Here is a 15,794-nt window from a genome sequence, read left to right as displayed (position 1 = left end):
CATTCTCTTTTTTTTTCTTAAGCTTTAGCATTTGTTACCTGCAGATGATTTGACGACGAATCGAAAATGTTCGATGTTTCTTTGGGAGACGTTGCTTAGTGGACATTTTGGGGTGCATCTGAATTTATATATATATATATATATATATATATATATATATATATATATATATATATATTCTAAAATTAAGTTTGAATTGTATCACCCCTATGTCGCCATTCACGTTTTTGATAATTTTTTGAACATTTTTTATTAGTGAGTCACCACTTATGAAGGCTCGAATGCTACTTGAGGGAAAAGTTTAATGCGTGTCATGCGGCCGGTGGGGCAACACTGTGATGATTATCAATATGGCGAAATTAACTAGAAATCGAGAATTTAAGATGTGGATGGTTCAACAAAACATTATTTGCATTGAACGTTAAAACAAGCATGTAATAGTCCACCGGGAAGCAGCCCCGCGATACTGTGCTCAACCATCGGGTAGTTCTAGGTAAGAAAATTTACTAATTTAAGTTTCGTTTAGCTTTAAGCACAGAAAATTTACTTACAGTAATTGTACTTAGACATTTGGTTTTGTTGTGAATATTTATAACAGAGAAACCATATGAGTACGTTATATGAGAAAATAATGATATTTAAAAATATTTTTTTTTAATTAAGTGCTGATAATAGCAATACACATGATATTTCGTCTATATATTGTGGTCATTTGCATAATAATATTATCGGAAAAAATATAAAACTCTAATTTTTTTCAGACTACAGGTAAAAATAACAACTTGCATTCATATTATTTGGATTCTTTGTTCTCGATTGTCATTTTCACAGAGCTTTGGTCGATGTAACCTCCGACTTTCTTCAAGTGCATCTTGTCGAACTCGGGAATCTTTCTGTCAAACTCGGGAATCTGCACAGAATTTCAAAACGGACCCTTTACTTAATCCACGGTAGTAGCATGCTCTCGTTCCGTCAGCCATGGCTGGATAGATGTCCTAAGTAATTCGCAATTGTATTTTCCGGTAGCCTCCACTGAGGATTGAACCTCCAACCTTCAAATGAATGTCACTTTTGCAACTGAATTTTTCAAAATACTCTAAGCACTGCGCCATGGATCCTTGCGAATACAATTGCGAATCACTTAGGGCTTCTATCCTGTCATGACATGCAACGAGATCATGCTACCCCGTGGATTAAATAAAGGGTCCCGTTGAAATTCCGAGTTCGGCAGAAAGATTTCCGAGTTCAACAGAAAGATTCCCGAGTTCAACAAAATGCACCTGAAGAAGGTTGGAGGTTACATCGACCGAAATGTTGCTAAAATAACACTCAAGATGTAAAGAATTCCAGTAATACTTATAAGCAATCCTTACCTAAAAACTCAAGAAACGCAATTTTTCATTCAATTAATCGCATGCACTCAAATGTTTGAATGATAAGTATTGCATTGTCCGTATTAAATCATTTAAAAAGTGTTCACTTGCAGTAAAACAAACAGATCAGACAAAATTACATATAAATTTTCAAAAAGTGAAATCTTCAAGTTCATGCTGGTCGAGTTTGGTTATTCTCAAGAATTTTATAGGCGAATATCGTATTGCTGTTACTAGTGTCGTTCGTCAGTCGAAATCACTTAATCTTGACCTTAACATTAGTTTGTATATCGTAGTGAACTTTCATGTTGTTGCTTATGTTTGTTTTCTTAACTTGTGCAACTGAATATCGAAAAGCCACGAAAGGTCCTCGGTTTGACCTTAAACTGGATATTGTGATGACGTTTCAATTTTTGGGGGGTGGGGGGCACCATTACTTCTAGGTCCACTATGACTCAGAGTGGCATTATCTGACAAAGTTGTATTGACGGGTTAAATAGAGTTAGTCATGGGTATGGCATGAAAGTGTGTGCGTAGCTATAGCCACAAAATGGTGGCATGAATAACTGGCAAATATCATGAATAAATATATGAAGATATGAAGAACTTGAAGTATGAAAATGTAATCAAAATAATTGGAGTGTGCAAGCAATAACACAAAAAGAGTTGATATGCCGTAAACCAAAGACAAAACAAAAACTTACTTATCAAGTCGGTGCAAAAGTCTTTTTTTTTCTCCGATTTTAAATTTAATCTTTAAAATAAAAAACTGTATTTTTGAAAATTCATAGCAATAACGACCTTTGCTCTCTCTCTCTCTCTCTCTCTCTCTCTCTCTCTCTCTCTCTCTCTCTCTCTCTCTCTCTCTCTCTCTAACTTGATTGCATCTCTCAACGAACTTATAACAACCTCGTTTGTAAAATTCTTAAGGTTTTAATGTGAAATATGAATCTAACTCATGTTTTATCTCCTCTCGTGATGTTAACCTCAGGCTATCTAAATGGTTTTGTAATCTTTAAGCTAAGTGCTAATTCCAGGGAGCTATGTCAAGAGAATATGCAGGATGTGGACAGATTTCCCAACCAAATTCTTCTACAGAGTGGCCCACTTTAAAAAAAGGCCCGATCTCTCTACCCTCTTAGTGACCAACTGACACCACAAGACAAAATGCAATTCTTTTTTCAACAAGATGGCGCTACATGCCACACGTCTCACAGATCACTGACACTAGTTCATAACATGTTTACGGAAGAGAGAACAATAAGCAAAGAGTTATGGCCACCACGTTCCCCGGACTTATCATCATGTGATTTTTATCTTTGGGGGACTTTAAAACAAAAAGTTTATGCAAATAATCCTTACAGTCGAGACCAACTAAAGGATAGCATTACCAAAGCTATAAGAAGAATCATCAGAGATCTACAGGCAGTATCTGCAAACGTTGTTAAACATGTCCAGAAATGCATAGATGTCAACGGGGATCACTTCCAGCATCTTTTATAACATTACATGTAATTTAAACAATAAAAAAAAATGTTCCTCCTCTCTACTACATTTTCTGAGCTACTTTTAAGTAGGCCTGTAGATCTTTGGTCAATGGTGTTGATTGAATACAAGCGTTGTCATGATGGAAGAAGACTCCCTTTCTTTTGACTACTGTTTTCGAGTCAACATGAGTGAAAATATTGCTGAAAAATATGAATAATGCTTTAATAATCTGAAAGAAAAAGATCATAAATTAATAAACCTGATATGTTTAAATAATAACAATAAACATAAAATAAAGTATAACGGTCGAAAATGACTTTTCTACAAACGAGCAAAAACTTTTACATCGACCTGATATTTTTGTCTAAGTTTTTTACAATGAGATTTTCGTGTTCAGTAATATTTTTAAATATAAATTTTTTTTAAAAAATACATGATAACAACATATATTTTATCATAACTCTGAGTGAATAAAAGTTTTTTTTAATTTTTTTCTGGCGGCCTTTTTAGACATTACCTCTTCCCTTTCGGGTGCGTTCTTTAGGATACCTTACTCCTAGGCATTGCCATCTTCTTTGTTGAGAGGAAGGGTGATTATTGATTAAGTTTACTATCCTATTTCCAACCAATTTATCTTTCAATGGACAATTTAGGGGGTAGTTTAGTTTGTGCTCTGTTATTATGAAAAAATGCTCCTAAGCATTACCTACTTCAGTGGAAGGAGACGGGTATTGTAGTATAGGTTCGTTGGTTATGATACTATCCTTCCAGACTAGCAAAGATATGCTCCTTTTGAAGCATATCTTTGCTAGTAAAATTAATTTTATCAATGAAGATGAATACTATTACTACTGTTTCTTGTTTCTGTTTTTTAAATTAGTTTTCTTTCTAAGTCAACTTCCGCACTGGATGCGTATTTATTGGTGCTTTGGCCTAGTTTCTTTACATCCAGATCAATGTAAATTTAGAAGTTGGGAGCGAAATAGATTTGGTCTAAGAAGAAAAGCCAGCTGTGTTATATGTCACGTGTGTTTGCTGTTAAAAATACATCAGAATTCTCGTTCTAAAATCGAGAAGAAAAACAGACACACACATCCTTTATAATCGATTGTAATTTTTTTTTCATTAAGACATTTTTATTTTATTTTCTTTTATTTATGTATTTATTTATTGCTATTCTTAGTCAACTTAAGCAATAGTTTTGATGAGTTTGTATTCTATGCTCTGGTATGAAAGACATAGACGATGGTTGTGTAATGTAATAAATGTGAATATGCAGAAAATGGTTGCTTTGAATATTTGGTATGGTCTTGGGGTATAGTCAAAAAACGAATTCCAAAGAAACGGAGAAAGAAAGAGTGTAGAAATTAGAGCTATCTGCTTTTTAGCGTTCGTATGAATCACTTTGCGATGAAGCAGGTAAAGCATGTGTTCAATAGCGATGACCATCCCCCTCTTACTCTCTTTCTCTCTCCCTCACCCTCTCTTTCATTCTCTCTTTCTCACTCTTTCTCACTCTCTATCTTCCTCTCTCTCTATCACGCATGCAAAAAGTAACCTGTCTCTGTGACTGTTCTTCTGTGTTTTAAATAAATATTATTAAAAGTTGAACATTGACGTCCGAGTAGTTTTTTTAGTTTTTTGGTTTTTTGGGAGGGGGGTTACAAAGGAGTCACCATTTATCAAGGCCTGGAGGTCACTCGAGAATAAGTGTTAAAGAGTGTACGGTAGTCAATGGGACAATATCGTAATAATCGTTAGTAGTGGAAATATGGTAAATTGGATTACTTAAGAGGATGGCTCATCAAGAATTTGTTTACTTTGGACTTGAAGACAATCATATTGTAGTCAGTTGGAAAGCAGTAAAACGGAACAGAGTTCCACAGGCGTGCAGTTCTAAAAGAGAAGCTTTGTTCATGGAAACTACGTTTCGGTTTAGGCACAGGTAAAGAGTGGGGGAAATTATTGATAGTGGTTTCAACTAGACAAGTGTTTTTCGTGAAAGTCAGGCAAGGGGGACCATAGATCGGAGCTCAGACGAGCGCCTGGCATGAAACAGGCTTGCAACATATCTTCTGTGAGAAAAATATAACTAATTATATATATATATATATATATATATATCAAAATTTAGTAATTTAAATTTTATGACGCGAAATGGTAAAATTTCAAATCTAGAATTTTTATTATATGCAAGACAAAGAATACATTTCAATATATATATATATATATATATATATATATATATATATATATATATGTGTGTGTGTATATATATATATATATATATATATATGTGTATATATATATATATATATATATATATAGAGAGAGAGAGAGAGAGAGAGAGAGAGAGAGAGAGACTATACATGCTTTAATGGCACAAAATACATGCTGAAATATTCATTATTCTGAGATTTATTTTGTGTTTAAAAAAGAAATTTATTTTACTTCTTCTAATTAGCCGTAATTTGTAATGAACTGCATAACTCCATAGCCATTAGACACAATGTATTGCTTAATTATCTATGTATTTCTGTCGCCCTTTTTAATTGTGTTTTGTTTCGACTACTCTCTGGTCTTGTTACATGTTTCTGCAATCATTTAGAGAAAGGGTTACTCTGTTTTTGTGTCTGCACATAGCGTGAAGATGTGCGTGAATTAGATAGCAAACCGATAAGTCTTTTACTTCTGCATTATGCTTAACGATAATGCAGAAGTAACGAGCCTCGTTATTTTTACTCGTGCAAAAAGAATGTTTCAAGACATGTGTCATAGTTTATGAATTTGCGAATAAAATCAAGTTCTTAGAATAATAGTATATATATATATATATATATATATATATATATATATATATATATATATATATATATATAATTGAAATAAAACTCAACTAATAAATGTTGTGCACCAGGTAAAAAAAAAACGGCTGCTACTCACCTGAAGGACAGTTACTCCTTTCTCGAAAAAAAAAAATCTCTCTCTGTGGGAATCTCGAAAAGACTCCCAACTTACCAACCGGTAGTGACGTCTCGAACGGGCAAAACCGGTTTCAGAAGCAATTCTAAATGCTGTAGTTCCATCTTTATTTAAAGCATCACTGTCTTTTATATCTATATTTATTTCTGTGAAATAGAATGCATTCGAAACGTGCGAGCGTTTTCTTTTTTGTTTCCTCGTTGCGTGTGTGCAGATGCGTGAGAAGGGCCGACTAACCAACCTACTGGGTGGAGGGTACCGAAAGGGATTGTTTCAGCAGTTCTCTGAGGGCATCCTACGTTTTTTTTTTTTATTATCCCCTCATTTAAAATACCGTCTTAAAATAAATTATCTAGAATCGCTCTTAACAGTAACAACATAGCACAATTTAAATAAGTAAGATATGTGTATGTGTTTATATATTCCTATGCATAGAATTCACTCCTAAGCTAATTAACCGATCATTATGAATTTTGGAACACAACTTCTAGTAGTAGGGGTGGGTAATGTAGTCTATATTTAATTCAGTGCAGTTACATGCAAAGAATACAAAGAGGTGATGAAACCTTTAGTAAAAGTTCAGGTATCTCTTGTTTTTGTGAAGTTTTAATAATGGGTATTAAATTTAAGTTAAGAAGTATTCCACAAGTTTCAATGTCGTTGGTGTATTCTTAATGGTTTTCAGGGGTATAATATTGGTACAAATTCCCATGTGAACGTTTAAATATTTCAGATTTGCATTAAATTTGATCTATAATCGTTCTACATGAATTAAATACATTCCCCTGCATTTAAATTTTTTCTTCAGATCCCTTTTAAGATCCAGTTTAAGCCTTATAGATTAGACATTTTCTAGAATAAAAATCATGTACTAAATTTTAATCAAATCATGGAATAAGGATTCTAGACATAATGAGTAGTCATAATGATAACGATTATATCTTGATTTTAGTATTCGACAGGAGACATAAAATTCGTGCAAAACCTTTCTGTCCAGGGATTTACTATTACCTGTACTAGGTATTATTCTTTTTTGTTTTTAATTTTCTTATCAGTTTGTTGAAGACATTCACCCACTATCTCTTATTCGAACCAAGATATCTTTTTAAGAATCTAACCTTCCCTTTAAGTGCAATTGTTTGAATCTCTCTTGCACTTGGTTCACTGGGTATATTTGCCAAGTAGTTCTTTGAATTCTTTTCCATGGGTTCAGTTGCTCTTATAATTACTGGAATGATAAAGATCTTTTCTAAGACGTCATACATAAGACCTTGACATTTTATCTTTTCCCTCTCAGATCTGTTTAATCCAGCATTTCGCATGTTTTAGTGTCTCGTCTGTTTATGTTCCTTTGTGGTCAGTCAAAAGTTTTCACAGCCATGGTTAGTTGATTAATGGCAATGATCTTCTTTTTGCTTGTAGCTGTTTTACATATTTTCCTTACACAACGTATATATTCAATGCCAATATTTTCTCTCATCTTGGCATGCTTAATTGAATCCTTCTCTTCTATGCCATCATCAAGCTGTATGTTTTCCATTTGAACCTTCTTCCCAACTCTGATGGAGCACTTGGTACATTTGTCCAAATAAAACTTTATTCCAACATATTTGGAGAATTTATGTACCGCCTGCGAGAGTTAACTTAAGTCAGCGTCTGAGTTGGTATACAGCCTCAGGTCATCCAATAAGAGCAGATGGTTGATTCTTTTGCTCAGGTCTTGTTGGCTGCCCTGGCTCAGATTGGCACTCCAGTTTTTATTGAATAGCTTGCTTAATGAATCTATTGCCAGGGAGAAGAGTAAAAGTGATAGAGTATCTCCTTGGAAGGTTCCTCTTCTGATTTTAATGTTAGGGATTTTTACAGTTCCATTAATATGGTTTAATGCCATTGTTGTTTGCTACATTTTTATATGTACAGCCGGATAGATCTTATATAAATCAAGGCATCGCTTTGGCCATGTGTGGGCGACACTATCATATGTCTTTTCGTAATCAATCCAACCCATGCTTAGGTTCCTCTGCTTTTTCCTACATTCCTCAAGGATGGTCTTATTAATAAACAACTCATTCTTGGTGCCTAAAACTTCCTTCTGTATCCTGTTTGTTCTTTATGCGGGTATCTTCCAGATAAGAGGTGTTGATAAATGCTGTCTGCAACCAAACTAGTTTGTAGACCGGAGAGAGAGACAGCAGATGGGTCTGTACTTACTAAGGTGTTATGTTTCTCTCGTTTTGAGTATTAGGGTTGGATCACCTTTTAACAGCAATGCTAGTGTGACCTCTCCACCCCTCAATAGTCTGGTGAAGTAACTGCTATAATGACTATGAAGTGCTGTTTGTTACTTAAGCCAAACATTGGGTAGGTTGTCTATGCCAGGCTTTTGTAATTCATCATTTTGCTGGTTTACCATCTGCTGACTGTCGAATTTCATCTCGTCTATGAAAACCAGGTTAGGCGGCGTGCCTTCCGTCAAAATTTTCCCGAATTTTGGGGTCCTTATTGCCACATGATGATATGCTGGCTCATGACGATGCAGCATCTTAAAGGGTTTTAGTTCAAGATTGTCTTTCAACACTTGGTGCATGGTGGATTTGCTCACACCAGCTGTTGCAATTAAAATGTCCTGCAACTTCAGTGAGGGTTTCGTCACAGCATTTTCCTCATGCTTTTGAGGAGTTGAGTGGTGAGATGCTTTGTTTTCTTCATCACCAATCCCTATCAAAGGTGTTGCCGGTTTCATTAAACTTTTTAACAATTTTCCAAACTGTTGAACGGTTCATTTTTAGCCGTTTTGCAATTTCAACGTAACTTTCATGACTTTTGTGAGGTTTAATAACTGTATTTCGATCTAAAGTCATACATTATCTGAAAAGAAAGTAGAGGATTTAAGCTTTAAAATGGTGTTTTATTTTACAAGAAAAACTCAAATTTAAATGCACGTAATTTAACTGCAAATGTTGGTTTCTTTAATTCATGGACACCAAATATGTGTGTGTGTGTGTGTGTGTGTGTGTGTGTGTGTGTGTGTGTGTGTGTGTGTGTGTGTGTGTGTGTGTGCGTGTGCGTGTGTGTGTGTGTAAAGACACTTTGTAAAAGTAGAAAAATATATCAGACCATATATACATCAGTACGGACCAAAACAACTGTTTACTTATATATATATATATATATATAAAACACTAATTGCGTTTTTTCAGCTGATTTAGGATGAATTTGATGCCCTGAATCCGAAAATCACATTGGTTTTGCTTAATCAGGTCACGTTTTTGTTGACATTTATGCATGTGTGGAGCATTTTAGATATTGGTGGGAGTAAAATGTCATGTTGAATAACATGCCACAGAAACGTATGAAATGCTTCAGACTGCTTTGAGACCATCTTGCATAAATGGAGCATCAGTTTTGAGTGACATAAGAGATTCAAGGAAGGCAAAGAGTTTGTGAGAGACGATGAGAGATGTGGGAGGAGCAAGGAAGTCAGGACAGTCAAGTTGATTGGCCAAATAAAGAATGTCATACATATGGATCGTAGTGTGTCTATAGAGACAATAAGTGCACAGTTTGATGTCAGTGTGGGAACTGTACACACAATTATTCGTGAGGAACTGAAGGTGTGGAAGATTTGCATGAACGCACCAGTTCACAACTCCATCCTTGTCACAGACTATTTGACCAAAATGGGCATTAAGACAGTTCCTCACCCTAAGCTCAAGATAAACCTTGAGACAATTGAGGAGATGAAAAAGGCTGTGATGAGGGTTATTGACATGCTTACACAGGAGGGCTTCCATAAGATCTTCCAGAATTAGTTGGAACGGTATAACAAGTGCATTGCAGCCACAGGAGATTATTTTGAAAGTGGACTAGAGTTTCAGATGTGTTCGTATATAGTGAAATGTTAAATGGTATAAAAATTACAATCATTCAAACACTATCGTATCTGAATATATAGTTTTGTTAGTTTTATTCATTTAGAATTGTTCACCACTCACTCATTTTGCGATCAAATTTCAAACAATTTTTACAGTTCATAGGTCACCTTCTCAGCTATATTTTGAAATAAAAATATGTAAAAATATATGAAATAAGAATATGTAAGAAACGTAAGAGACGGTTTCTTCTGATTGGCTGTTGGTTACCATAGCAACTTTTTCGTCATCGACACCTTCATAAATCATAGCGGGAATGTCGCTCACATGCCATCTCATTTGAATTATATAGATAGAGTTAACAAAAGTGATGCTCTTTGCCATGCTAGGGCTGATAATCTTTTGCTTAAGACGTCGCCCGTTAATTCTGTTTCTCTCTTTTTTGTCCCGTCTTTCTGTTTATTTACTTAATTACATCTTTTATTTGATTTCTTTTTTACTTACTCAATTTAAGAAATTGGTAATAATTTTTTATGGATTGTTGACAATTCAAATGATATTGAACACAAAAAGAAAATATTATTTCAAAGCAAAGCCTGGAAAAATCATGGATTACAATAGAAAAATGCGAGAATGAAAAGTAATATGGTTAAGATTAAACTTAGAAAAGTAAAAGGACTAGTTGTTAAAACTGGAAAAGAAAAAGACAAGATATTCTAGTAAAAAATATAATAAATTTATAACTTAAAATATTGCAACATTAAGACTTTTTTTTTAATTCAATTTAACATTACACATAAATTCTTAATGCTGCAATATCTTAAGTTATAAATTCATTATATTTTTTACTGGAATATCTTGTCTTTTTCTTTCCCAGTTTTAAAAACTAGTCATTTTACTTTTCTAAGTTTAATCTTAACCATATTACTTTTCATGTTCGCATTTTTTTATGCAATATAATATGTTTATGCGAAAAAGCTTTATTTAGTTCTAACGTTATTTATGAAATCCAAGAGAGAGGGAAAAGTTTTAACATCCAAGAAAATATTACGAGTTGTGAAATTTAATGAAAAGATGAAAGCAAAAGAAAAGAAAGAAAAGGAAAAAAGAAAAAAAGAAAGGGATAGGCAAAAGAGAAGTTTATTTCGCACGCGCGCGCGTGTGTGTGTGTGTGTGTGTGTGTGTGTGTGTGTGTGTGTGTGTGTGTGTGTGTGTGTGTGTGTGTGTGTATTCGCTGAACATCGGGATGTCATCACTCACATGATGGATGACTGTCACTTATACATTAATCACCAATAAAAATGGCCATAGTAGCTTCTGCAGTTTCTTTCAACTTCACTTCTTTCTTTTCCTTTATTGATTCTGTTTTCTTTCTTTTTTATTTTGCTTTGAAGAGCATTGTTTTGCAATATAAATTTATTATGTAATCATCCTGTATGATTGCATAAATATATAATATACTAGCAGGTCCCGTGTCACAGCGTTGCCCGTGGTTATTTAAAAAGAAAGTTAATTAAAAATATTAAGTGATTTTTTTTATGAATATATGCTTAAAGTAAATACATGTATATTTACATGTACATATAAACATGCCAAAATGTAATTCTTAGTCCTTATTTCTGTTTTTTTTTTTTTTTTTTGAGTCTCATAAATTAATGAAAATGTATTCTGTTGTATTAAGTGTAGTCTTGTGGGCGAGGCAAGAACCATGTAAAAATAATTACGTTATTTCAAACCTATTTTTAACATAGGATGAACGGGAGCCTAATTAAAAATGTTGTATTTTCATTTAACAATCTAATGAACACAATTACTGTCAAAAATTAAGTTAATTCGCAAATCAATCGTAAACTCCTTAAAAAAACGCATATTTTTAGTAACTTCCCCCTAAAATTGTTACCAAAGGCAATAAAAGTTACTCTCCTACTTGTTTATCTTGTAATTCTATCTAACAATTTACTGAACCCAAGTACTGCTAAAAAGCAAAAGAACTTGCAAATTCCCCCCCAAACTGTAAATTCTGACTATGCCAACCCCCCCCCACACCCCACCCCCAAAAAATGTCAAAATTGAGTATGGTTCAACCGTTTAAAAAAGGAATTAAAAGAAGGAAGTTAAAAAAAAATGGTAATAAATATTTGATGATTTTTTTTAAACCCCATTAATAACCAGGGTTATGACAACAACATATTCTTTTCCATTGTTCTGATTCTCATTTTTGTAGAGTAATGTGATCCTCGGTTGATTAATTGTGTCTAACTGTGCCGGATATGTATACTCGAGAGTAAAAACAATGAAAAGAATATGCTGTTGTCATAGCCCTATTCATAACATAAGACGAGTGTGTGCCTAATTAAAAATTCTGTTCTTTCACCTAAAAACCTAATCAACACAGCAACTAATAAAAAGTAGGTTAACAAATCATAAACCCCTTAACAAAGGTAGTGTTAGTATTTTACTCAATTCCCCCCCCCCCTTAAAAATGTTACCAAAGGCAAGGTAAGCTACTCTTCTACTTTTTTATTTTGTACTTTCATGTAATAATGTACTGAACAGAAGTGCTAATATTAAGCAAAGCTATAATGTATTTTTGTATAGGAGAAAAATCATTATCATTTTATTATATTAGTAATAATTATATTGTATAATTGCATCAATTTATTTATCAGCCGAAAATATTAATAAAATAAATAATTATGTTGTAGGTACCAGGAATTGGAAAGATCAGAACTTTTTGGAAAATCGAAATCAGTATTTATTTGGGAAAATTTCTCATGCCAAAAGCGATTGTTTTAATTTTTAGTTGTTTGTTTGTTTGTTTGTTTGTTGGTTGGTTTGCTTTTGTTGGTTTTTATTCGTTTTTTTAGTTAATTTAATATTGCTGATACTAAAAATAAAATGATAAATATTTATTGATTTAAAACTATCAGTAAAACTAAAATCTACAGATAATTCCCAAAATATATGCACATATTACATGGATATTTTACTTTACATATTAATGTAAAGTAAAAAAAAAAAAAAAAAGAAAGAAAGAAAGAAAGAACAACTATAAAACTAAATATTTAGAGATTTTAAAAGAATGAAGACCGGAAACAGTAATTGTTTTGAAATCGGAAATTTAGGATATAATCGGTAATTGTATCGGAATTGGGCGAATTTTTTAAATCGTCCCATCACTAGTAGGTACAAAGATGAAAAAAAAAATTATATGTTAAAAGATATCTTTAACGAGGGTAGATTTCCTAATTTTCTATTTTACACTTATTTGACGTTTTGCTCTAATTGTCAAACTTAAAATATTGGCAGCAATATCATAAAACTTTTTGTGCAACTGAGCATTTCTGTGTTATTTCTTTTTGTTGTTGTTGTGTGTGGTGGAGACAGAGAATCAGAACCCTTTTATGCAAAATCATAATCCCGGATTGGCCTCTGTCATGATTTTCAGAGGCAGGAAGGTTTACACCATTGCTTACTTCCTCCTGCCTGTATTTAAATTTTTGAAGAGCATATTTAATCTTGGGTGTCAGCTGACTAGTAATAAGTACTGTTTTATTTTATTTTATTTTATTTTTTTATTTTTATTTTTTTTTTTTTTTCATAATTCCCTCATTGTCATAACTAACTTTGCAGATACACTCACAATTGTCCTGGAGATGAATGAAGGTATCTGGATCCCAGCCATGAATACCCTATGAGCATTTTAGTTGTACTTTTTTATTTTAGAATCTTCTAGTTATAAATAAAATAATGTGAGTGTTTTTAAATTATTTTATTTAAATCAAATAGAACTTGTATATAAAAAATACGGTCTGAAGCCATCCAACACAAAAAATAATAAACAATTTTAAAATAATGTTTATCGATATATTTTGGCAAAGAAAATCGCCTTTGTAAAGATTTTTTTTTTTCTTCTTACGCCTCATGATGGTAGTTTTAGGCAGGATACTTCATTTAGTTATTGTTCAACGGGTTGGGTTTTTTTATATAGTCCAGGAATGTATATGGCATATGCTAAAGGAATAATTGTAGGTTTCCTGTTCGAAAGACGATAAAAAAAAACGTTGAACAACAACTAAACGAACATGTCCTGCTTAAAACTACTATCATGAGGTGTAAGAAGAAAAATTCAAGACAATGGTGTGCAGAAGTTAGATGGACCAGTGGTCACAGGTAAATAAATTAGGAGAGGCATCCAATCATAAGCAATTTATCTCCCTTTCTCATAATACGTATATCTTGGTACTAGGAATTATACTTCAGTCTGTAGAGAGAGAAGAATAGGATCAAGTGTGCATTCGGAAAGCCACGTTTGGTAAGGAGGAAATGGATCACCGTAAGCTTTTCTCCCAATATTTTAAATCATTTTTTTATATACATAACTTCACCAACAAACAGCACGGGATTATTAAAGAGTTAAATAGTCAGAGATACCAAAGCATGCCAAGTCGATAAGTAATCATACATTTATACATCTGCTGTGTTAAGAAAAAAACTATAACCTATGATTAGACTTTTATTTACCGCCACACACACCTATAGAATAGAAGCAATAAATACTTCCACACACACCTATAGAATAGAAAAAATAAATGCCTCCACACACACCTATAGAATAGAAGCAATAAATACCTCCACACACACCTATAGAATGGAAACAATAAATACCTCCACACACACCTACAGAATAAAAACAATAAATACTTCCACACACACCTATAGAATAGAAACAATAAATACCTCCACACACACCTATAGAATAGAAGCAATAAATACCTCCACACACACCTATAGAATGGAAACAATAAATACCTCCACACACACCTACAGAATAAAAACAATAAATACTTCCGCACACACCTATAGAATAGAAAAAATAAATGCCTCCACACACACCTATAGAATAGAAGCAATAAATACCTCCACACACACCTATAGAATGGAAACAATAAATACCTCCACACACACCTACAGAATAAAAACAATAAATACCTCCACACACACCTATAGAATAGAAACAATAAATACCTCCACACACACCTATAGAATAGAAAAAATAAATACCTCCACACACACCTATAGAATGGAAACAATAAATACCTCCACACACACCTACAGAATAAAAACAATAAATACTTCCACACACACCTATAGAATAGAAAAAATAAATACCTCCACACACACCTATAGAATAGAAGCAATAAATACCTCCACACACACCTATAGAATAGAAAAAATAAATACCTCCACATACACCTATAAAATAGAAACAATAAATACCTCCACACACACCTATAGAATAGAAACAATAAATAAATATTAGATGCCTTGCCAAACCATCAATATTAAATAAACATGCAATCATATCACATTAAAAAAAAATATATCGATAATAATTATAATAACAGTAATATTCATATATTCATCATCTTGCAACAACAACCAACACTATCCTCATAAAACATCTTTATGTTTAAACTAGTCAGCTTACATGAACAAAAGAAGCAATGTTGCCAATACATAATACAATATAAATTAAATATAGTATATTTTATACCAGAATTATATTACATTCTCCTTCACCTAAAAAAGAACAATAACCTCGTCAAGGGGAATAATATCTCATATACACATACATTACATATTCAATCTATATACAGATTTCACAGTACAACATGATCTTTGTAGTACAGGCTAAGGTGTTTTTACAGTCTCGGGAGTGGATGGAGCAGTACTCGGCTCCAAGACATGTTCAACACTTTTCATAGGAGAGTTTTTAGACACTTCACTAGAAGTGTCAATGTTAGGTGTTATCGACTCTGATGGAGATGGAGTTAGGTGCTTTACAGATACAGTAGTCTCCCTTCGATTAGGATACTTCACATAAGTTCGGATTTGCCTGTACACGTTCTACCTCATCAACTAAAAGAGAACTTGAATGCCTACTAGACACTGTCCTCGAGTATCTAAGGTCTCGCTGTACAAGGGTTTGTCAAAACAACCTGGCACGAGGATACTTCTCCCTAGAAGTAAACCTGACTAAATATTCAAAATCACATAGTATTTGCTGCCCAAATAA

At 33.2% G+C, this 15,794-nt stretch overlaps 1 protein-coding gene across 2 annotated transcripts in view; it reads right to left on the bottom strand.

The window, feature by feature from the left end:
• Window positions 1-5,834, bottom strand: part of LOC145278322 (protocadherin gamma-A10-like) — a 182,395-nt gene extending 176,561 nt beyond the window's left edge. For both annotated transcript variants that reach the window (XM_080130611.1, XM_080130612.1), the window contains exon 1: window positions 5,805-5,834. The gene's annotated coding sequence lies outside the window, so the exon portion shown is untranslated. The remainder of the gene's footprint in view (window positions 1-5,804) is intronic.
• Window positions 5,835-15,794: the final 9,960 nt, after the last annotated feature.

Source organism: Euprymna scolopes, chromosome 6 (assembly GCF_053919585.1).
Source record: "Euprymna scolopes isolate OS-2025 chromosome 6, ASM5391958v1, whole genome shotgun sequence".
NCBI lineage: Eukaryota > Metazoa > Mollusca > Cephalopoda > Sepiida > Sepiolidae > Euprymna > Euprymna scolopes.
This window is presented reverse-complemented; position numbering and strand designations above follow the sequence as displayed.